Consider the following 23,155-nt stretch of genomic DNA (forward strand, 5'->3'; position numbering starts at 1 on the left):
AACAGTGACAACAACGTCATCAAAGTGATGCCTGCAGTCAAAACCCTTGGGGTCTATCTGGACTCAGCACTCACTTTCAAGAAACAAATTAACTTCCTAGCTTCCTCCACAGCCTATACCTGTAAATTGATCCGAGCATGTAGACCATTCCTAACGGAGGCCAGCTGTATTTGTATTACCTTAGCGAATGCACTTTTCATATCCAGACTGGACTATTGTAACGCCCTATATGCGGGACCTAACAAGTATATCCTAAACAAACTCCAAACTCTCCAAAATAACGCTCTTAGTGTAGCCTTAAACATTCCTAACAGAGCCCATGTCTCTACCGCCAGAAGGAATATCCACTGGCAAAAAATTAAAGACAGGATCACCCTCAAAACTCTCTCGCTCACGTCCAAATGCCTCAACAATATAGCTCCTCCCTATCTAGCAAATAGAATCAACAAGAGAATCTCAAACCGCCCCACAAGAATGACTAACGCTTATACCTTGATGGTGCCTAGATATAAAAAGAGTACAGCTGGTGGCGCTAGCTTTCCTTTCATAGTTGCCGAAACCTGGAACAAACTCCCCTTAGAACTTAGAAAGGACCAACCCTACCTAAGTTTAAGGCGCAAGGTTCTTTCATGGATACGATCTAATGACATCTAATGTGATCCCCCTCTTTTACTAGAACCACTCATCCTGAGTGACACCTCCCGACTATGCCCTTTGTTAACTTGACCCCCCATAGGGACCTCCGACTACCACTGCTAGTGTCTAGGAATTTCACTGGACCCTACCGGGACTACAAAACTGTGGTTGATTGTTACCTAGCTCTTTATTCTTCTGACACCTGGCATTAACTGTATGAGTATATTCAGACTGTAACGCTGCTGAACTGTCCTACTGCCTATTTTGCTTGTCACTGTAACTAAGTTCTCAAGTATCCTTGTAATGTTTGCGCCCGGCTACCTACGGGTTTGATTTTGCGCTATATTAAATACACAAACAAACAAACAAACAATATAAGATAACAGATGTCCACAAACTTGTGGCACTCTCCCGTTCCCTGCCCACCCTTTTGGTATTGTATAGACAATCAACTTTATAAATTATCAGTAAATTATATTAGATTAAATAATACCATTTGCACTCACATTTTTGATAAAACAGCTCATCGTATGGTCTAGATCATTGAATCATAATTCATAATCTTTGGTTTGCAATCAGTTCAAACAAGTAACTTTACAAAATAGGTAGACAATTTCATACATTGAATATGATACAATCTCACATGTGACTAAAACAAACAAATCAATATTCTGTGATGTGTTCAATCCTTGTATGCTTCTCTATGTGTTTCTGGGTGTAAGAACACAGAATATTACACCCCGAATGCATAGAAGTAAAAATATTTGATCTGTTTTATGAAAAACTTGAGTGCGAATGGTATTATTTAATCTAATACAATTTACTTATAATTTATAAAGTTGATTGTCTATACAATACCAATTGGGTGTGCAGGGGACGGGAGAGGTCCACAGGTTTGTGGACATCTGTTGGCTTATATTCATTAGTACAACCCAGTGTCAGGGTTGGTTTTCTCCCCGGAAGCCCATTACCTTTCAAAATGCAATCCAATTTTTGAAATACAGTAGGTGTGCACTAGGCTAAAAGTAACATAGCCTATGTATGTGGAAGTAGCCCAGGTGAAGGTTGAAGAACTGCGAAGAAGTGGTTCTGACAAAGACGATTTATGTTGTCTGTGGTGCTGAAGAAAGAACTGTAGAGATATGAATTGTGGCCGATCATCCTGACCAAGAAACATATTGTTGCTATCGATGAACTGAGAAACTGTCCATTATCTAAGGAGGGTACAGCGTTCAATTTTTGAAGGAAGAGGAAGCACCTTCTATTTCTCTGTTGAATCACAGGACTGTTGGAACTTTCTATTGACAAGTTGACGTTGCAAAGAACTGCGTTAGAACGTTGTTGAAAACCAGATTTTTCTGATTTTCTTTTCTTGATCTGTGAAGTAGAATACTGCTTACATCTGGGGAAGGGGAATCCCCCAGGTTATATAAGTAGAGACTGTTGGTACAATACAAATTCAATCATTATTGTTTTGAATGGCCATGCATTTCCTCAATTATTTATTGTATATATAAGTGTGAGGGACAGATATCGTTTGTTAGAGTGTTTCCTTTAGTTTATTTTAGGCAGGGAAATAATCGTCAGGTTAGGTATAGTGAGGCATTTATCCAACCTTCAAATTTAACAAAATGGCATTTGTTGAGAAACCTTCACAAAGTTGTCTGCCTCACATTTCTGACCCCTCACACCTCCATCTGAAAACCACATCCAAGACTTTTTTAGTAACACTGGTACATATAGTATGTACCCCCTGTACCCCAACCCACCTAGACAAAAAATTAAACCAATACCATACAATGAGCCTCATTATGAGTTAGGCGGAAAATCAGAGGTAAGTCCTCCAAAAAATAGCCCTGAGTAATTACCGTTGCTGCCACTTGGTCAGTCTGAATTTCTGCCTAATTATATGTGGTGGTGTAATTCTCCATTTATTTTGGGTCCATTGGGTCTTCTTTTGTGGAATTACCCCTGCAGAATTACTGCAGCAGTAATTCCACCAATTCTGCCAATTTTTCAGTGTTGAGTGGGAAGATTTACCTCCAGGGTTTTGCTGGAGTTAAATCCTCCACTCAAAACACAAACTCATAATTTGGCATAGTGGTAAAATTGGTGGTAACTCAGTTACCACCAATTTTACCACTTACCACCTAACTCGCAATGAGGCCTAATAAACAAGTTTTCCTTGACTCCTCACAGGACCAACAATATCGAAGCCAACTCTTTCCCATGGAAATGTGGGAACTGTCAAAGGACTAGTTTTACTAACACATCCTTTATTTGAATTGTCACACGTATTGCACTCCCTAACCATTCCCTCAACTTGCAAATCAAAGCCTGGCCATCAATAATCTTATCTAACACTCTGTTTGGCTTTTGACATTCCTTGATGGCCCTTATGAGCAACCAACTGAATTTTTACTCTCAACCCAATCGGTGGAACAATTTAGTCACCTTTCAAACTAAACTCATTCTCAACATGCAGCTCATTACATGCCGTCTTCATGCGATCCAATGGAAATCCTCGATATTCTTTCGCATTCATGCTCCCACTTTCCAGAGCATCCTTCAATCTCTTGAACGTTACATCCAAATTCATGGCTGCATCCCACTCATCCATAGTCACCGTCCCTTGTTCTACACTAGGGACTTGATCCTTATTGTCATTATCCTCGCTGTCATCAATCTCATTAGTGAGTCTCGAGAGTGCCTGGAAAATATTTCACATCCCATGTATGTTCCTACAAGTTTATAATCCATTTCCTTATACAGAACAATACTTTGTCCAACCCTGTGGAAGTCAGGATCTCCTTTAATGGTTTGTGATTTGATCTCACCACAAACCTAAATCCCCGTAAGAATGGCCTGAACTTTTCCACAGCCCCTTTGATTGCTAGTAACTCCTTCTCAATGGTGGAATAGTTCACCTGCAATGTTTCCAACACTCTAGATATATAGGCCACTGACCCTCCTTCTCTTTGTGACAGAACTGCACCTAAACGATGTTGCTGGCATCTGTTACCACACTCACATTAGATGCATTATAGTTACTCAGAATGGGTGTTTGATTGAGTGCCTTCTTGATTTCCTATAACTCCAATTCACTCCCTTCTTTGCTAGTTTCCTCATGGCAAAAGTCTTACTCGCAAGTGCTGGAATATACTACTCAGCCATACTCAGGAACGCTAACAATTGTTCCTTGCTCTGTGGACTCTCAAACCCACTAATACGGTTTACCAATTCCGCTGGGGGTTTAATTCTCCATTTGGAAATTTCATGTCCTAAATACTGCCTGGACACCTTATGAAACCTGCCTTTTTCTTTGCTAAGTGTCATACCGCTGTCTCAAGGATGTTTAACGGTCTCAAATGTCTCCTGTTATGTTCCTTTACATTTTTCCCATACGCAAGTACATCATCCTGGAAACAAATGATTCCTTGTTCATCTACGAAAAGATGCTACATTATTCATTAAAACACAGCTTCCACTGACACCAATTGGCATGTACACACATTGAAATAGGCCATCAGGCATAATAAAAGCAGTCAGGTTCTTTAATGTGAGGTGTAACTTAATAGTGATGGTACGCCGACGTCAGATCTATGGTGGAAAACCACTAAGCTTCTCCAATTGTTCCCAGCTTTTCTGTTATATTGGGAAGAGGATGTCTGTCGGGCACAATATGTCTATTAACTGCCCACAAGTCAATGCACAACCTGGGTTTCCCATTAGGTTTTCTCACCACTACCAATGCCAAAACCCATTCCACCGAATGCACTCTTTCTGTAACTCCCTGCTTCTCCATGAGTAATAATTCTTTCTGGACTTCACCCCTTACAGCAATGTAAATGCTTGCCACTTTGTGAGTTACTGAAATGGCATTCTCCTTCATCCTTATTTTGTGTGCAAAGCCTTTGAGGCATCCCAACGTATCACTGGACACTATGTCGCACTAATTCCCCTCCCTTTCCTGATGCTGCATAGAAACATTATTAAGACCCTGTTCACTTCCAACCGGAAACACAGCTTCTTCAGCATTTGGATCTAATTTAATTTTGCGTCTCCTTTGGTGAGACTGACTAAGAAGCAGAGAGCTTCCTTTGGTCGATACATATACTTTCCCATTCCCTGAGCATTCAGTGAACTTCATGGCAGCCAAAATCACCCTATTAGTTCAATGCATTTTACTCCATATTGTCACATACAGCACCATACATAGGAGTCAGAGACAGAGGGTTCGGATCGCAAGGTTGTATTAACATAATCACAATGGGCCTCATTCCAAGTTTGCCGGTCCGGAAACAATGGTGCTGGTAAGCTAACGGCACCAGTGTTTCTGGACCCGCAAACTACGAGTCTACTGGTGAGTGCCATTTCACCCACCAGGTCTGACCCTGGCAGGCAGAACGGCACCTGCCAGCAGACTTTTCCGGAAGCACCGGCACCGTTATTAACGGTGAAGGTGCTTCCGTGGTCCCCATTCCCGTGGAGTCCTCCACGAGAATGGGGATCAACATTTTACCGGCGCCAGTCTTACCGGACTGCCTGGGCTGTAATGCCCCGGTTATTCTGGAAAGTTAGGCGTTGGTAAGTCATAATGGGTCTGGTGGCTATCTGGCGGTTTTTCCGGCACGGATTCCGCCGGCCTTGTAATGAGGCCCAATGCCTACTTGTCCCCACTTCTAAAGGGGATGTCCCTCAAAGGAAAAGGAAAATGCAGGTGCAGATCATCAGGATGTCCAAAAAACTAATGATTATGTTCTCTGTCTCTTAACGCCACCCTAGGACTTGTTGCATCACTGAAGAAAAAATCACCACTAGGAGGATGACGCCCTCCTCCGAGCGAGTGCAAGGAAAGAACAAATCATTCATACAGTTCAGGATTCACTCATGGAATAGAAAGTCCCTGAACTTCTGTTTTGTTTTCATGGTGGGGCTGGGTCTTCCCCTTTATAAAGGCTGTGTTTCTCCCTCTCAGTATGTTTGGCAGGGGAAGGCGAGTATAAGAGGCTTCGGCCTTCAGCTTCCCGAGCCATCCCTGTGAACCGGCCGTCGAATGGATCCCTCGTCAGCTGGTTTATATTCCTGGTGCGTAGCTGCTAAACTGCTCTTTTCTTTATAGGAGCTTATGTTTTCCTCTGTGTTGTATTGTCGCCTCAAGTGCCACTTCGCCACTATCTGTTCGTAGTAATAAAGAAACGTAAAATTCACCAAGCAGGATGACTTCCTCCCCCTAGTTAAATGGAAAAGTCAAATGTTAAAGGTTGCAATGTCTCCTGCTTTATCAGAGGTACATTCACTTCATGGATCACAACGCCTCAATTTCTTTTCTTACTTCAAATAGAGGTACCAGATACATCCACCGTATTTCCAATCGACAGTCTTTCACTTTAACCAGTTCAGGGACTTAAGCCTGCCACTTCTTAGAAGGACTCTCCCTCTCAATTCTGCCTCATCCCAATGACATTGTCCTCTTTTCCACCCTTTACTTCCCAGGGAGTTATATCTGCAGTTGGCCTTTGCCTTGCCTTGGGCCCCGCCTCTGACACCCCCATCCTGCCTGGACTACCCGTACTGCCTGTTACTTTGTGGGACCTCCTTGTATGGTGTCATCCTCTCCTTGGGCAGGTAAAGTGTGGCCATCTCTCTCCTCTCCGTTGGTTCTGCGGCAGCTCTGCGCTTCAAGGATCCCTGCAGTTTCTGTGCAGTTTGGGGACAGAATGGTCCACCCCTTCTTGAAGGCCATGCCACTGCCTCACCAGTGATCTGCTTCACGACTCCATCCAGGACCCCTGTAGTCTCGGCACCGGACCACCTGGTCCACCACTGGCCCAAGGTTGCAACACTACATCACCTTCTTCTCTATCTCCTTGGTTTGGGCAATGCTGAGTCAACCTTCTGTCTTTCCACTGCCAAGTGAGGGTTGCCTACCCTCCAGTTACTTTGGTCTTTCTCACACCAGTCTCGACAACTGTTCTCAGTTTTTAAAGGGCCTGCTGGTTGAACTCGATGCCCAGAGTCTCTCGACGGATTCCAGGGTGGACTTGGTTTCCGGGGTCATAACTCCTTGGCTCTCACTCGTTTTAGTGGTCAAGACTGGAGTGGAGCCACAAAACACCCAAATAATCTGAGCTCTATGTACGGTTTTCAAGATGGAGGAGATGTGGTGTGTGTTGGGAAAAGGAATGAATGAACGTCCCCGTCCTCAAGGAGAGAATCCTCCCCCGGCAGAGCCACCCAAGTTTTCACAGCCCAAGGGGGATTATTGAGTAGCGTCTGAGCCGCCTTGCCTGACAGGAGAGGGCTCCCTCATGGGGAGAGGTGACAGTATTCTTAGAATTGTCAAAATATGCAACAGAATTTATATTCATCTTTTCCAGCGACACCTTTCCCTTTCACCAACTGTGAGAGTGTACTTGCCACCTGAGTGCATGACCCTCTCCTCTGTTATCCCTTGAAGACGTTATCCACAGCACTGGACCTCATTACAAGTGTGCCGGTCCAGTAGAAATGCCGGAAAGAATCCCAGTAACACTGGCTCGTCATTTTTACCAGACCAGCACACTGAGTTTTGCCAGTGGGGCAGTGAACTACCGGCAAGCCTCACCTGCTGGGAGTTCAGACCCAAACCAGCAAATCATTTCTGCAATCACTGGCGCCCGTACTACCAGTGCCAGTGATTGTGGCAAACCCATTCCATGGAGTCCCATGGGACTTACCTCCATTGCCGGCACCCGTAGTACCCTGGTGATACTGGGATATCGGGTGCCAGTAAAGGTAAGGTGGGTTTGCCAGTAACACGCTGGGATCGCCAGCAGGTTACTGGCAAACCCTTAATGAGCCCCATTGTCTTGGTTTGACATTATTGGATCCATCATTTCAATAATCATATATGTGGATTCTTCTGAGTCCCCAAATAGTCAGTGGACTCCACTTGGCTTCTTAAACAATAAGTGAAAGGACCCTTACACATAGCCTTCAACCCTGGACAGGTGTCACTGTTGGCCAAATGGAACAAACTGCCACACCGCAAGCACTTTTCCTCTAAAAGTCCTATTTCTTCACCATTCAAGTATTAAGCCCGATGACACTGCACAGGAGGCTATGGCAGACTCATTTGTAGCCAGACTACGACCTAAGGCTCAAGTACAGTTAACATGATGTGCATCAGGTGTGTCAAGAGATAGACCTTTGAGAGTAAATGAATGACCCTCCAGATGCAGGACTTGCAGAAACAGGTGCAGTGATAAACATGCTGAATACCACCCAAAGGGGAAGTAGAGCACAGAATAGGGGAGGGGGAGGACCTTCCCCGTGAAAAATGGGGCTGGGAGACCAACCGGGCTACCCACTGCAGCAAGACCAGGTAAGACAATGGGGCCAGCAGGGACAATGGGGTCCACAGGGGCCACAATGATCATGGGGCCACTGACAATCCTGTTTATTTGTAATGACTATAAACAGGTGGGCCATATAGTAGACCCCAGAGACCATATTTCCAGGGCACTCAGGGACAGAGTATTGTTCAAGGTCATGCTGCGGACAATTCTTCCCCCTCACCTGAGGCAAACCAGACAACCACAGCCCCGTTTCCGAATCTGATTGCTCCAGAAAGTGCCTCTGGAATGCATTTCATTATGCTGCCATGTACACAGAAGACAGGGAACACTTAACAGTGGCTGTCCAGGCTGCTTACTTTATTTGAGGTATGTCTTCTGCAGCCCAAGGTGCCACCTCCAGCATCCTTCTCCTTCGTATCTCTTCATTTCATATGGCTTCTCTTTCTCCTCCAACCTTCCAACTGGGGCTCGCTCGTCTAAAGCTCCACCAAAAGATTGCAGTATACCACCTCTCATTCCCCATGGTCACAAAGACCCATTCTGACTACCTTACGGCGCTGAGTTTCCAATGGATCCAGTCATTCCAGTTGAGCAAAACCGCCCATATGTACTAATCAGTGAGAGGGAACACAGTATACCGTGCCTAGTTGACACAGGGGCCAGCAAGGCTGCCCTACACATGGATAGTTTCCCGGATGTAACACTGTCCACAGAAACCGTGACAGCAATAGGCATATCCAACACTCCAGTCCAAAATCCCATTCCAGAAACACTCACAATCACACCAGGACCTACCAATGACACATATTCCTTCCCTTTGAGCCACTCGGCACCGGCTAATGTGTGAGGCAGAGATCTGTTTGTAGCTGCAGGACACAAAATGCAATCTAATGTACTGAGTGCCCTTGTGGCCTTTGATCCATTGGCCAAACAAAGCAAGGAGCTAGCGGCAGAATCATTGAGCACAGAGCCAGAATACGCTGCGATACTGAAGCCCTGCTTTTTAAACACTATTTGGAAACATAATACAGTGAGGATGACTTCCTGTCATCTCTACAAACAATAAAGTCTCTAAACCTCTGGTTCATGAACAACAATGGAAGAGAATGCCCAGGACTAGGGTGGCCACTGGTCACCAGATGGAGACATCCATATGAGGGACACTTCAATAAGTCATAGAGACACAGAGCAAGGGTACGTGTCACCTCTTTATTTCAAATATCAACTCTGTACTGGACTGAATCCACCGCCTGCAGCATCGTGACCTGCCCCGTGCCACTAACCCCAGGGAAAACATCTCCATGGGCCGGGGTGGATGCTTCCATAAACATACACACATTCTCTGGGACACCAACGTACTGCTTGGGGTTTGCAGGAGGCGGGACCCAGCCTCTCTATTCGTTCTTTCCACGCTCACACTTGCTTGTGAAAGTTGGAGCTCCGGCAGCAGCACAGCTCCCCCTGTGTCTGTGACACATGTTAAGAGGCTGCTCTGTGCAAATGGAGCATTACAATGGGAACAGTTAGACACCGATGGGAGGCAGGGGAGACTATAAGCAGGGGCTTTTCCCCTCAATAGGTGAAAATGGGGGGGGTGATAAGAAATGGGAAGGGAGACTAATGCTTCATGCTGTATTAAGTAATGCCTTTGGGTTTAAAGCCCAAATGAGATTAGACTCACATTAATTTGCCTGTTGCTAGTGTGACCTTCTATGCAGGATGTCGGAAATACAATTAAGCCATAGTCTTATTGCTCAACATATTTTTATGACTATAAAATGTAAGGTTAGTTTGTTCAGCACTAACACTCTTGACATCCTTGCCCCAGTCACGTCGATTTATTTATTTATTTATTACATTTATATAGCGCACAGCAGCCCACAGGAATCAAGGCGCTATTACATGTGGGGAGCTTAGTTACAGGGTAGGAACAGCTAGGAAATGCATTTATACATTTGTACATTGATACATTGGGATACAGAGTCGATTTATAAGTACATTTGGGCTTGTCCAGCTGGGCAGGGGATAGTGGTGTCTATCAGGTGAAGAGAATTGTGTTCATGGATTTTCTAAAAGCCATGAGGGATGCCTCGCCCCTAATGGAAGGGGGTAGGGCATTCCAGTGTGTGGGAGCGGGGTAGGGGAAACTTGCGCCACTAGCGATCTGCCTGAAACCTGCCAAAAAGTGCAATTCTTGGTACGACTCTGCCCTGAAATGCAAGTGCAGAGCAGCTGAATGGAAATGGGGTGCTTCATGTGCACCCTCTGACAAACTGGCCTGCTGCCTACTTCAAAGGCAATATAGGCTCTCTATCCTCTTTAAAAAAAGAGTCTACATTCAAGGCTGCATCTACGCAACATCTAACAACACGGCCAAACCTTTTAAAATCTGCAAGGAGCTGGCCAATCCTACTGCAGTATCTTCATCTAACACACCCACCCAGGCCCTCTGCTCATCCCTGGCCTCTCTGAAACACTTGCTTTGCACTCTGAGTCACTTATGTACGTGCGCAATATAAATAAAATATCAATATCTCATTTCACCTTGAAAACTCAGAACATCCTGTCCTCACTCTCATCTGCCGACCACCCACTCACTCTATCTCTCTCAGGCCTTCCTTGGCCGCCCTCTCTCCCCTCCTCTTATCCTCCTTCTCTCCTGTCACACCTGATGAGGTTTCTAGACAAGTCCGGTCTATGAAAGTCTCATCCAAACAGGTGTATCTCTGCTGCTCCAGAACCATTAAGGACACCGATGACTCTCTTGCTCCAGCATTGGCCGAACTCTGCAACCACTCCTGTGCCACTGGATTTTTTCCCTCTCCTCTCAAGAACCCCCTTGTTCACCCCCTAGTCAAAAGGCCTACTGCCGAACCCTCTATCCTGGCAACCTGTCGCCCAAATTCTATTACTCCAACTCCTGGAAAAATTGGATCTATGTGATCACAATGCCCCCCCGTAATGTTGACCATGAATATGTCGACCTCCATTACGGCATGGCACAGTGATCACATAGATCACTCATCACACGAATTCCCCTACCCACTCCCCCCAACAACCTTGCCATCTCAGCAGCACAGAAGTGTGCTGCCAACTCGCCTCTATCCCCTGTGGTGTCACTTCCCACTTATGAGGGTCGGAGCTGGCTCTGCAGGGTACCCATTTGCTTTCTTTCTTAAACTATGTCCCCCGCTCTCCATGTAACGGATGTCGCGGACACCCCCGCAACCCTCGACCCCCATTACACCGTCAGAGGAGCGGGGGACAGCCCCGCAACCCCCACTCACCTTAGTCTGTGTAATGGAGGTTGGGATTTTGGGACTGCGCAAAGGCACATTTTTCATACTGGGTGACATTTTTAAGTCGCAGTAATGGTACGATTCGGAGAAATTGGCTATCTCCCAGCTAATCCTCCACACTGAATGGGCCTCATTGCAAGAAGTGCGGAATGGGTTTAACGGTGCCGGTAATGGTGCCAGTGCCATTAAACCCACTCCGCACTATTACGAGGTCCCCTCTCGGGACCCGCTCTGGACGTCTGGTTTTTCCAGACGTACATAGCGGGTCCCGCGAGGGGACCAGGGAGCTAACAATGGGCCAGTTCGTAATGGGCCCATTGTTAGCTCTCTCCCCATTCCCATTGAGACCTATGAGGGCTTGAATGGGAATGGGGAAGGACCGGGCCCGGGTCCCCTGAATGAGGAAATACCGGGCCCTCCATACTCGGAATGGCCCGGTATTTCCCCATTCAGGGAACCCGGACCCGATTTTGGAGGCAGACATGCCTTTATTAAGAACATGGCTGCCTCCAAAGTTGTAATGAGGCCCGATCTGTTTGTTGTCTCCATGACCATCAGTCTGTATTCAGAGCAGCAGAGGCACGGAAACTGCTCTCCTGAACCCCTGTGAAGATTTGCCCTCTAACCTTGACTCTAACTATTCCTCTTCCCTCATCCTCCTTGACCTTTCTTCTGCCTTTGACACGATGAACCACAACATCCTGATCACTGAGATACCCTGGGCATCACGGATCAGGCTCTGGCGTGGCTATCTTCCTTCCTCTTGAACCGACCTTCCCAGGTTGAACTTGGGTCCTTCCTCTCCTCCATCATACTCTCTACATGTGGTGTTCCCAAGGATCTATCCTCTCGCCCTGGTTTTTCAATGTTTATCTAGCCCTCTTGGCCTGACTGATCTCTACTTTTTTCTCTTACTTTCAGTGTTATGCGGATGACACACAGCTCTCTTTCAGGCTTCTCTCGGCCTCCTCCTTGCTCATCCCCGAGTGTCTTTCTGCTATTCAGGCATAGTGCTCATCTAACGATCTCTGCCTTAATGCCAGTAAGACAGTGATCCTTCTCATTGGGACCCTGCTCCTGCCTTTCCCCTTTCACTCTGGCTATCCTACCCAACCAGTAATAGGGCCTCATTCCAAGTTGGGCGGTAAGAGATACCGGGCACCGGTAAAGAGACCAGTGCTGGTAATCCCTTACCGCCCAATTCCGAGGTCCCTTAGCAGGAGACTCAAAGAACGTGTGGTCTGACCACACGTCCTTTATGGGTCCCGCTAAGTGACCAGGACGCTAATAACGGTACCGCAAATTGCGGTACCGTTATTAGCTACTTCCCCATTCCCATTGAGCCCTATGGGGGCTCAAATGGGAATGGGGAATGGTTGGTTCAATGGGGATTTACCGGGTCCTCCAGGGTCGGAATGACCCGGTAAGTCCCCATTGAAGCAGACCGGACCCGGACACGGGTTTGGAGGCAGCCATGGTGCTAATAGCACCATGGCTACCTCCAAACCCGTAATGACCCCCATAGAAAAACTTGATGGGACGTGACTTGGTTGAGATTTGAAGCACCAAGCAAAGGCTTGCAGTCTTCGGGGGTGCCACCGTAGATCTATTAGGCTACATCAAAGCTAAACTCGAATATAAGCACAGATACATCACAATGAATGTCTATTTCTCGACCAAAGGTCCAGCTGTGCTGGGATGGGACGACCAGCACAAACTGAGCATCTGGTTAGACCCCAGCACTGCCAAACAAGTGCTGCTGGTCTCCTCAGGAGGAGCGTCAGATTTGAGTAGTGAATTCCCCATGCTGTTCTCAGAAACACAGGGTAAAATAAGGAACTATGTGCATAGAATCTGCTTAAACCCAATGACGTGCCAGTCAAGCACAAGGTCAGGCCAGTTCCAGCAACAGCAAGGTTGGCACTGGAATCCCAGCTTCGCAAATGGTCAAGGAAGGTACCATTGAGAGCATCGAGTCATCCGAATGGCTAAGCCCGGTGGTCCTTATAAACAAATAATCCTCCAACGACTTGAGAGTGTGCATAGATCTATGCAGCCTCAAATTGGAGGTGGTCACAGCCAGTTTTCCCTTACCAGCATCAACAAAATCATACTTATGATTAAAGAAGCAAAAATCTTCTCAAAACTCGATATGCATGTGTTAGGCAGAAACCTGTGCAGTTCCCTTATGGACCACTGCAAAAGGCTTAGGACTACAGGTGTTGGCAGTAAACCCAATTAGTAGCAGTCTGTACCACCCAGATTTACCTGGTAGCTGTGGCTGAGTAGCCAGACTTCTCTCCAGAAGAGTTAGACAGTATATAGAGTATACAAGATAGGTACCAAAATACAGTAGCACAAGCAAACACTGACCAGAGCTTTGGTATCAAAGTATATAATGATTTATTTAAAGACACACTTATAGAAACACACCAGCACTATTATTGTAAGCAAGTTCAAAACACAGCCACTATTAATATATATACATCCCTTATTCCTTATTAGACAAGTCTTAGTTAACACCACTTATTTTCAGACAGAGGTGAGCGCTTAACTAAAGATGGCACTCCAATAAGTTATCCAAAAAGGGAGGGAAAAGGCAGAAATTAGAAAAGCACACAACACTAATACTGTAGAAGCACCCAGCAAGGCAGGAAAGTCAAAGTCTACTAGTGACCAAAAGGTTTCGGAGGCCAGGCTCCCTCTTGGAGAGAACAGAACACCAATGCACCCAAGATCACACAGTTTAAGAGGCTTTGGAAAAGTCTTGCAGAGAGTTCAAAAAGGAATTAGTTCAGCTCAGAAAAGTTCAGTTAGCCAGCCTAGGGTCAGCCCAGGTGGTAAGTTGAGGATTTAGTAGTCACCCCGTACAGACCGTTGCAAGGGAGGCTAGGCGGACACAGTACCTTTAAGATGGAGAGGATCCTCCAGCGGGGGCAGTTGTTCCTGGCAGCAGGTGCAAGTCACGGCATCATCCAGAGGAAGAGAAGATCTCGATGTGGAGGAAAGCTGAAGATCGTTGCACTGCCAGGGAAGAAACCAGCCGCGGAGCTCTCCGTTTAAGAGGTAGTACCCTTTTATTTGCGGTAGTGGTAAATTGTGGTATCCCAGTTGCCGCGGTGCTTGGCACAGGCAAGGCGACCACGAGATGATCCGGGAAGGCGAAAAGACGGGCAAACTGGTTATCCCCACCAGTCAAAGGAAGAAGACTCCTCGGATGAAGATCTTCTCTGTCGTCGGGAAAAGTGGTGTGACGGTTCAGCAGAGCTCCACCGGTGGAGTTGTTGTTGCAGGTCGGCCCAGCTTCTCCCTCCTTGGATTCTTAGGTCCTGTGGCGACGTCTGAAGTTCCAGTCCCCAAAGCCCTGCTTTTATGCAGCAAACCCCCATTCATCAGTCCTAGCTGTCACTCAAACATGCTAAGTGGTGAGCCAGGCGGCTCACCACTGGGCCAATCACACAAGAGTGCGCCTTGAGTTGCCGAGGCAACTCAGTCCAGGGTGCCTAAACCCCCCTCCCACACATCCTGTAGACCCAGACAGAGTGGCTCCACTTTTGAAGGTGTAGTAGCCCGCCAAAAAGTGGAACAAAGGGCTCGACTTGGGTTGGAGTTACAGAGGCGAACACAAACGCCATTTTAAAACCCAGTTCTGACAAAAAGACCCAACCGGGGAATAAATATTAAATAAATAACCCAGCGGTATCTTTAACATTGCACCAAAAAGTGGTGCGTTTAAAATGAAAGGGAAAATCCCATAGAAAATATTCCGGTGGAATATTTTGCGTGGTAACCACTGCCACCAGCCAGAAACTCGACGAGGGGGGACTGCACAGTGCCCCCTTGAAAAACAGACCCAGGGGTAATCTAATTACCCCTACCAGTACTTCCACAATATGATGGTTTGTACTGGTTCTGTTCCCAATTTAAGACTAATAAAGTCAATGGTGACTTTACATGACCTGGGAGACAGTAGTCAGTCCCAGGGTATGGAGTCTATGTTTGGGGGTCACTATGACACCCCTGTGTTACTGCACTGAGGGTGCTGTCTAACACACTTACCAAAAACCACATGAAACCCTATGGAGTAAAAGACCCCATAGCCCATAAAACACATCACAAAGTCAAAGGATATCTCAAATCATGTCTAAGAGTGGGAGAAAAAGAGTCTCACTCTAAGCAGGAGAAACAAAAGAAACCCCAAAAATCCAGCAAAGCTGCTGGGAAGGCGTCACGCCCCCTGACAGCATTCATCACGCCGTTTGGCACGTTTCAATACACACAAATGCTGTTTGGGTTATTATCTGCCCCATCGGCATTCCAAAGAATGATGGACTCACTGCTGCACAGCATTGACAGTGGGCCTCAATATGAGCATGGTGGTAGCCATGCCTGTATGGCAGCCACGGCTACCGCCATGCTCGCTACCGGCTCTGCCTCCCGCGATTGGGTAATAACCGGCCCATTACTAGATGAGTGGGCTAGTAATTGCCCATTCGCGGGTGGCGGAAATGCTGGGCTCCCGATCCCCATTCTGACCCATAGGGCAGAATGGGGGTGGGGAGCAGGTTGCACTGGCACCGTTGATAATGGTGCTGGTGCAATAACGAGTTCTGCTCGCGGGTGCCGCACAGCCCACCAGGTAAGACCTGGCAGGCTGTCAGGAACCCTTGAGCAGATCTTTTAATGCAGCGGCCCGGTATGAACGGTGCCGGTTCCTTACCGGCACCGTTCATACCCTGGCCGCCACCCTTATAATGAGGCCCAATGTGTCATACTTCCAAGACGACATCCTTGTGTTTGCCAAGTATGCAGAAACCCATGACAGAGTGCTGAGAGAGGTCCTTGGCAAGCTACAGAGCGCAGTCCACCTTTGCCACGAGAAATGCATAATTGGATCAAGTGAAGTAGAATACCTGGGTTACCACATTTCAAAAGAAGTAGTGAGCCCAAAGAAAAACCTTCTTCAAGCCATAGGTGATGCCCCACCACTGACCTCAAAAGATGAGCTACAGTCATTTTTGGGTCTCGCTGAATATTACGCGAAATCCGCTCCCAGATTTTCTGAAATCACGTCTCCCTTGAGAGAGCTCCTAAGGAAAGGAGCAGAGTACACATGGGAATCACAGAAAACTAAGGCGTTTGCTGAGATCCAAAAGAGAGTCCTAAATACCCCATGTTTCAAACCGTTCAATTCTGAATGTAAAACGTACATTACAACAGACGCCAGTGCGTACGGCTTGGGCGCCCCCTGACCCAAAAAAAAGGAAGCCACCGAAAATATTGTTGCCTTTGCGTCAAAAGCACTGTCCACTTCAGAGAAAAACGACTCCACGGTCGAGAAGGAAATGCTGGCACACCAGGGCCGTGGAGTCTTTCACGGCGTACTTCTGGGGAACCAAGTTCCGCCTGGTCACTGACCACAAACCTCTAGTGCACATGTTGAGCCCCAGGGGCACCAGAACTACAAAGCCACGCCTAGCAAGAATTGCTGCCAAACTACAACAGTAGACATACGAGATTACCCATATTGGCGGCTGGAAGAATGCCAATATGGGTAAGCGGACTGCATGTCCAGGTTGCTGGATCAAAATACCCCGGGCACCACATTCCTGGAAGATGAATGCGTTGTGGCATCCATAGGAGACCTAAGAAACAAGAACTTTATGGAGATGAGCGAGTCTCAGTTGCAGGAGGAAATGATACATGATGATGCCCTGGGCCGAGTAGCAGAATGGGACTGAAAAGGTTGGCCAAATGAGAGAGTGATCCCAGAAGGTCTGCAACCGTATTGGAAGGTCAACGACGAGATCACAGAGGTGGATGGCCAAGAACAGAGAGGTGACCAAATAATTCCCCTACGAGGCATTGGCCCTCATTACAACCCAGGCGTTAAGGGGTTAACAGCGCCGTACAAGGTGGCGGCGCTGTTAAACCCTTAACGCCTGATTACGAGGTCCCTTTGCGGGTTGGAGACTTTAACGCCTGCTTTTTGCAGGTGTTAAAAACCAACCTGCAAAGGACCTTGGTGCTAAGCACGGTGCCGCAATTTGTGGCACCGTACTTAGCGCCTTCCCCATTTCCATTGAGCCCTATGGGGCAAAAATGGGAATGGGGAAGGGCCATGGCGGCATGGGGAATTACCGCCCCACCAACCTCGGAATGGGGTGGTAATTCCCCATTCCGCCATGGCGGAGTCGGTAAGTTACCGGCAGGGACCATGGTGCTATTAGCACCATGGTCCAACGCCAGGGTCGTAATGAGGGCCATTGTTAGGGAGAATTCTCATTTTTGGCTAATTTACCTTACCTAGTGAGTCCCTCAGCAGCTTTGATGGATTTCTGGGGTTTATTTTTTCCACCTGGTAAGAGTGTGAACCTTTTTCCCACTCTTACATGTGTTTTGCCATGTGTATTTCTACTGTTTGTGTGATCTTGGGCTCTGGAGCCACACCACTCCATGAGCCCAACCTTTTGTGTGTTACACAGCATCTTCAGTGCAGTGACACAGGGTTGTCTCTAAGACTTTCCACTGACTCCATTTTCTGGGGCTGACTACTGTCCCCCAGAAACAGGTAAAGTTTCCATTTACTTTATGTAGTCATTTAAACTGCAGACCCAGTACACCCCATCTTACATGGAGTATTGGAAAGGGTTAATTCCTACTCCTTTTTGTCTGCGCCTCTTGGAGCTTTGTTTTGCTCCCTTAACACTAAGACTTGGCTGATGGCAGTGGTAGCTACCCTATCTTTTCTACTGCGATTATAGTATATAAACGTGGTACTGTTTTAGGCTATTGTATCAGCCTCGAACCTAAACCCGCTTGACCAAATACTTTTTATTTTGGCTCCGGTCGGGTTTTATCACCATTTCTTTTTGTTAAAGTCCTTCTTGTGTTTTACTTTTCAAGCCAAACCAGGTTTGCCTTCTTTGTTCGCCGACCTTTGGCAGGCTTCTGTCCAGAAGCTCACCTTTGGCGTCTGGGTGTCTAGGTGGGCTGAATGTGAGGAAGGGGTTTAGTCATCCCCTGCACAGGGTCTCCTTGGAGACCCAAGTCGCACTTTGTGTTGATTGGCTGAGGTGCTACTGAGTGATTGACAGCCAGGCTGTGTGAATGGGGGATTTTGGCATAAAAGGCAGGACTCTTGGGCTAGTAGTCAGATTTGCCACTGGACTGCAAGAACCGAAGAGAAGCGGAGAAGAAGACGGCTGCTGCAACTCCCAAGTCCCGGTGAAGCCCTGCTGCAGTCCTGAGATATCTACCCTTCAACGACAGAGAAGATCCAGTCCGGAGTCTTCTTCCCTTGAACCTGGTGGGACCAACCAGCTCACCTTCCACAGCCAGAGGATCCTCTTCTTGGTCGAAATCGCTGCACACAGCCGTAGTGGTCCGGATAGCCATCTGAAGAGCCTCTCCTGTTTTAAAGGAGCGCACCTTTTATTCACTGTTGCTTCGCTGCTGCTGGCCTCCTCCCTGGGTAGTGCAGATCGCTCCAGACGTCCTCCTTCTTGTCCCCACGACTTAAGCTCCAGGAACCATGAGTCTGCAGGAACTACCAGGAACAACTGCCATAGCACCAGCTTTTCTTCAAACGAAAAAAGTACTGTATCCAACTTCGAGGAATTGGGGTGAACCCTTTTTCCTCACAAAAATACTTGTCCTTGTCTTCCTTCCTTCTTATAACTTTTGCTTCCCTTTTGACAATATCCAAGTACTCCTGGCAATCTCGAATCGTGAACTGTTCTAACCTTGTGATCCTCGACAACGGGACCCCTGTTCCATTTGACACTGGTGCAGGCCTATTGACTTTTATCTACGTTTTAGAAAGTATCCTCTGATTCTATTTGCCTTGACAAAAGTATTGCCTATGATTTTTATCCCCAATTCTCTTGTGTTAATTCATGTGCTAAGTGTGTTTGACTTCGGTAACATTTCTTCTCGCGGGTACGCCTTGCTTTCGTAAGACCGAACTGTCATTACTGTCAAAAAGTGATCAAGTATTAACCCACGGTAACGTCTTTGTTCCACAACACCGGTCTGTCAAATCCTAATGTACTTACCTTGAATTGATCTGCACAAGGGGAATTGGTTGTGTGTAGTATATTTGGAGTGTGGTTTTAATTTAATAGAAGAGAAGTATTTTGTGAACAGATGGTTTAAAAATAAATGTACTTATACCTTTTAACCAGAAACCTTGACTCAGTGTTTGCTTGAGTCACAGTAATAGTAGTCCTTTGTGTAATCTCTACTACTGCTCATTTGCTCTTAAGATAAGTCTGGCTGCTCAGCTACTGCTACCACTTTTTCTGTGTAGTACAGGCTTGTACCAAAAGGTGACCACGTGTAGTCTTAATTGTGTGTAGTGGTGCCTAAGGGCACTGCACAGGATTCTGCCTAACACTGGTGTACAGCGGTGGGATTTTTAAGTATAGTGATTACACTTAGAGTGCTGCTATTACCTTGGGTCAACTAACCACAAGGCTAAAGACCACTACAGTCTATTAACTGAAAAATCATGTCAAGTATGGAAAACTACAGTGAAGAGAACCTCTTAAACTACACTGCTGAGGTTTTCAGAACCATGTGTAGAGAACAGAGCCTCTCTGGTAAAGGAAAGAAATCTGAACTGGTTGCTATGTTATTGGGAAAACAAAGTCTGAAGAGTGGGCCAGGAGGGCCTAACACTCCAGCAAATGTGGATAATGATGTTTGTGATTCTGAGAGTGTTGGATTAGAAGGAGTAGATGAGTCTATGTCAGAAGGCCCTACCACTCCTCTACCTGCCAAGAAACCACAACCTCTGTCCACAGGGACCCCATCAGGTCCTACACTCACTCCTGAATGTATTGGCCTTGAGAACATGAGCCTTGAATTGGAAGTGAAATGTATTGAGGCACAAACTGCCATGAAACATCAAGAGTTAAGGCTCAGGGAAATTGAGATGGCTCATGCTTTAGAGATGAAGAAATTGGGCCTCATTACACGGTAGGCGGTGAACCATGGCGCAATTAGCGCCATGTTTCATGACGGTAAAATACCGGCACTGCCTTGGTGGAAAGGGGAATTACCGCCCCATTCCAAGGTTGGAGGGGCAGTAATCCCCCCTTCCACCATTGCCCTTCCCCATTCCCATTTTTGCCCCATAGGGCATAATGGGAATGGGGAAGGCGCTAATTACGGCACCGCAAATTGCTGTACCGTAATTAGCTCCCTGGGTCCCTTTGCGGGTTGGTTTTTAACGCCTGCAAAAAGCAGGCGTTAAAATCCCCAACCCGCAAAGGGACCTCGTAGTAAGGCGGTAAGGATTTACAGGTACCGGTAAAATACCGGTACCGGTAAACACTTACCGCCTACCGTGTAATGAGGCCCATTGTCTTTGGAAAATGATTCACTCCCGGAATCTTCTAGGTCTTCAAGCCCTAAGAGACCCCGTATGCCAAAGGAAATGATTGGTATGTATGAGACTAAACTTGATGATTTGGACTGGTTAGCAATGTTTGAGTACAATCATGGGATTCAGGGTATCACAGGGAATCAGTTGATTCCTTGGCTTTTCTCTAGGCTCCCCCTGCTGCAAGTGATGCTGTAAAGCAGTTAGGGGAGGAGCATAATCGGGAATATGAGTGTGAGAAGTTATCTTTGATAGCTAGATTTGGGAAGACCCTTTCCCAGTATCTTAAGAGGTTTGGGACCCACAAAAGGCATGATGGTAGCCCTTGGGCTACCTGGGTGTGTGAATGTTTGAAAAACTTAGATGGTTGGGTTAAGGGTTACAAGGTGAACACTTATGAAGGTTTGAGGAATCTTGTTATGTTTTAGTCAATTTATGATGCCTGCTCTCCTGAGCTTAGACAGCACTTGGCTGATTCAAAGGAGATACGTCCTAAGAAGTTAGCTAAGGCTGCTGACTTGTGGGTTGCCAACAGGGCTACTCACAAGGATTCTGGGGCAACTCAGAAGAAGGATGAGGGAAAGCAGCCAAAGAAAGATAACAAGAAGAATTCCAATAACTCCCATCCAAAGGAGGGCCACAAACATAACCAGGGTAAGCCACAACGGAAACCGAAACAGGCTAGTGTACCATCTGGACCGAAACCAGATGGAGGTCAGAACAACTGGCCCATCATCGACAAAATAGCCTATAACCAAAAACAAACCCATCTCGAACAAAATAACCTGCTAGGAGCCAGACAATCAGGCTTTAGACCTAACCATAGCACCGAGACAGCCCTCCTGGATCTGAAAATCCAATTGGACTCCATTAGAGATTCAGGCAAATTAGCCACCCTACTGCTACTGGACCTATCAGTAGCATTCGACTTGGTTGACCATGACAAACTATGTGAAACTCTAAAAAAAGATTTTAATTTCCCCAGCAACGTCACACAATGGATCAAATCCTTTCTAACGGACCGTACATCCAGAGTTGCCATCGTAAATTTTGCAGCGGACCCCATAGTAGTACCCATAGGAGTCCCCCAGGGATCCTGCCTCTCTCCCACCCTCTACAATGCATACACTAAACTCCTATTCTCGGCCCTTGATGATATGGGTGTCATCTACACCAACTTTGCAGATGACACCCAGATCCTCATTCCCATTACAGGTGACTACACCCAAGACACCGTCACCATCAACAAAGTATACTCTATAATCCAAAACTGGATGGCCCTCAACAGCCTCTGCCTTAACGATGAGAAAACTGAGGTCCTCATTGTGGGCTCCCAAAATAGAATAAGCACCCTCCACCTGGACTACTCTCACATTAACATTGATGGTACACTGATCCCAGTACATAAACAAGTTAAAACGCTTGATGCCAACCTCACTATGCACAAACAAATAGCAGCCCTCTCCTCGTCCACAGCCTATACAGCAAAACTTATCGCACTCAGCCGCCAATTTCTTACCCCCTCAAATTGTATCACACTGGCCAGAGCTCTGATGTTAATGAAATTGGATTATTGTAACATCCTCTTTCTAGGAACTTCCAAAACCAATTTAAATAAAACCCAATTATTACAGAACAAAGCCCTTAGAGCGGCACTAGGTATAAAGAAATCCAAACACATATCCATCATCAGAAGAGAAAACCATTGGCTGCCAATTGAAGCAAGAATCATTTTCAAAACTCTTAGTATCGTCTATAAATGTATCACCAACAAAGCGCCCAGCTACCTCAAGAACTCCATTAAGAAGAAAATCTCCTGTAGGACTCTGAGATCCAACAAACGGGCCCTCTTAGAAGTTCCTCAATACAAATACAGCAGAGCAGGAGGAAGTAGTTTCAAAGTCCTAGCCCCATCGCACTGGAACGCACTACCCCTTAGCATCAAAAATGAGGACTCCCTACCAAGATTCAAAAAAGCACTGAAAACTTGTTTATTCAACAAATATTAACCGTTTTGAGTCCTACTCTCCCATATACAGCTAGGGGTCACCTTCAGAACTGCAAGTAGTGCTGAAACAAATTGATAGTGGGTACTTGACTAAATGTAACTTGGTATAAGTAAGTTGACTATATGTTTGTTGTAACCTTAGTTTAAAAATGTTTGATATGACTGAACTACAACACTGTATAAAATGTGACAACTCACCTGTATTTTCGCCGTGATACCCTCGGGTCTGGGCGAGTAACAAATGTAATAAATAAATAAATAAACAAACCCCCATTCATCAAAACATTTGGGAAATGTTATGCTTGTAGGTCAACTGACCATGTGAAAGGGGATCCCAGATGTAAGGGTAAACCTTCAGGGATCCACACTGTCTCCTTAGCCTTCTCCCAGGTGGAAGAAGTTTCTATAGCCAGTGGAAACTTTCAGTTACTAGCTGATGAGCCCATGAGAGTCTCAGCTAGTGTTTCTTTAGAGTCCTTGGGTC

Source organism: Ambystoma mexicanum, unplaced genomic scaffold, assembly GCF_040938575.1.
Source record: "Ambystoma mexicanum isolate Mex_15411 unplaced genomic scaffold, UKY_AmexF1_1 Mex_scaf111, whole genome shotgun sequence".
Lineage (NCBI taxonomy): Eukaryota > Metazoa > Chordata > Amphibia > Caudata > Ambystomatidae > Ambystoma > Ambystoma mexicanum.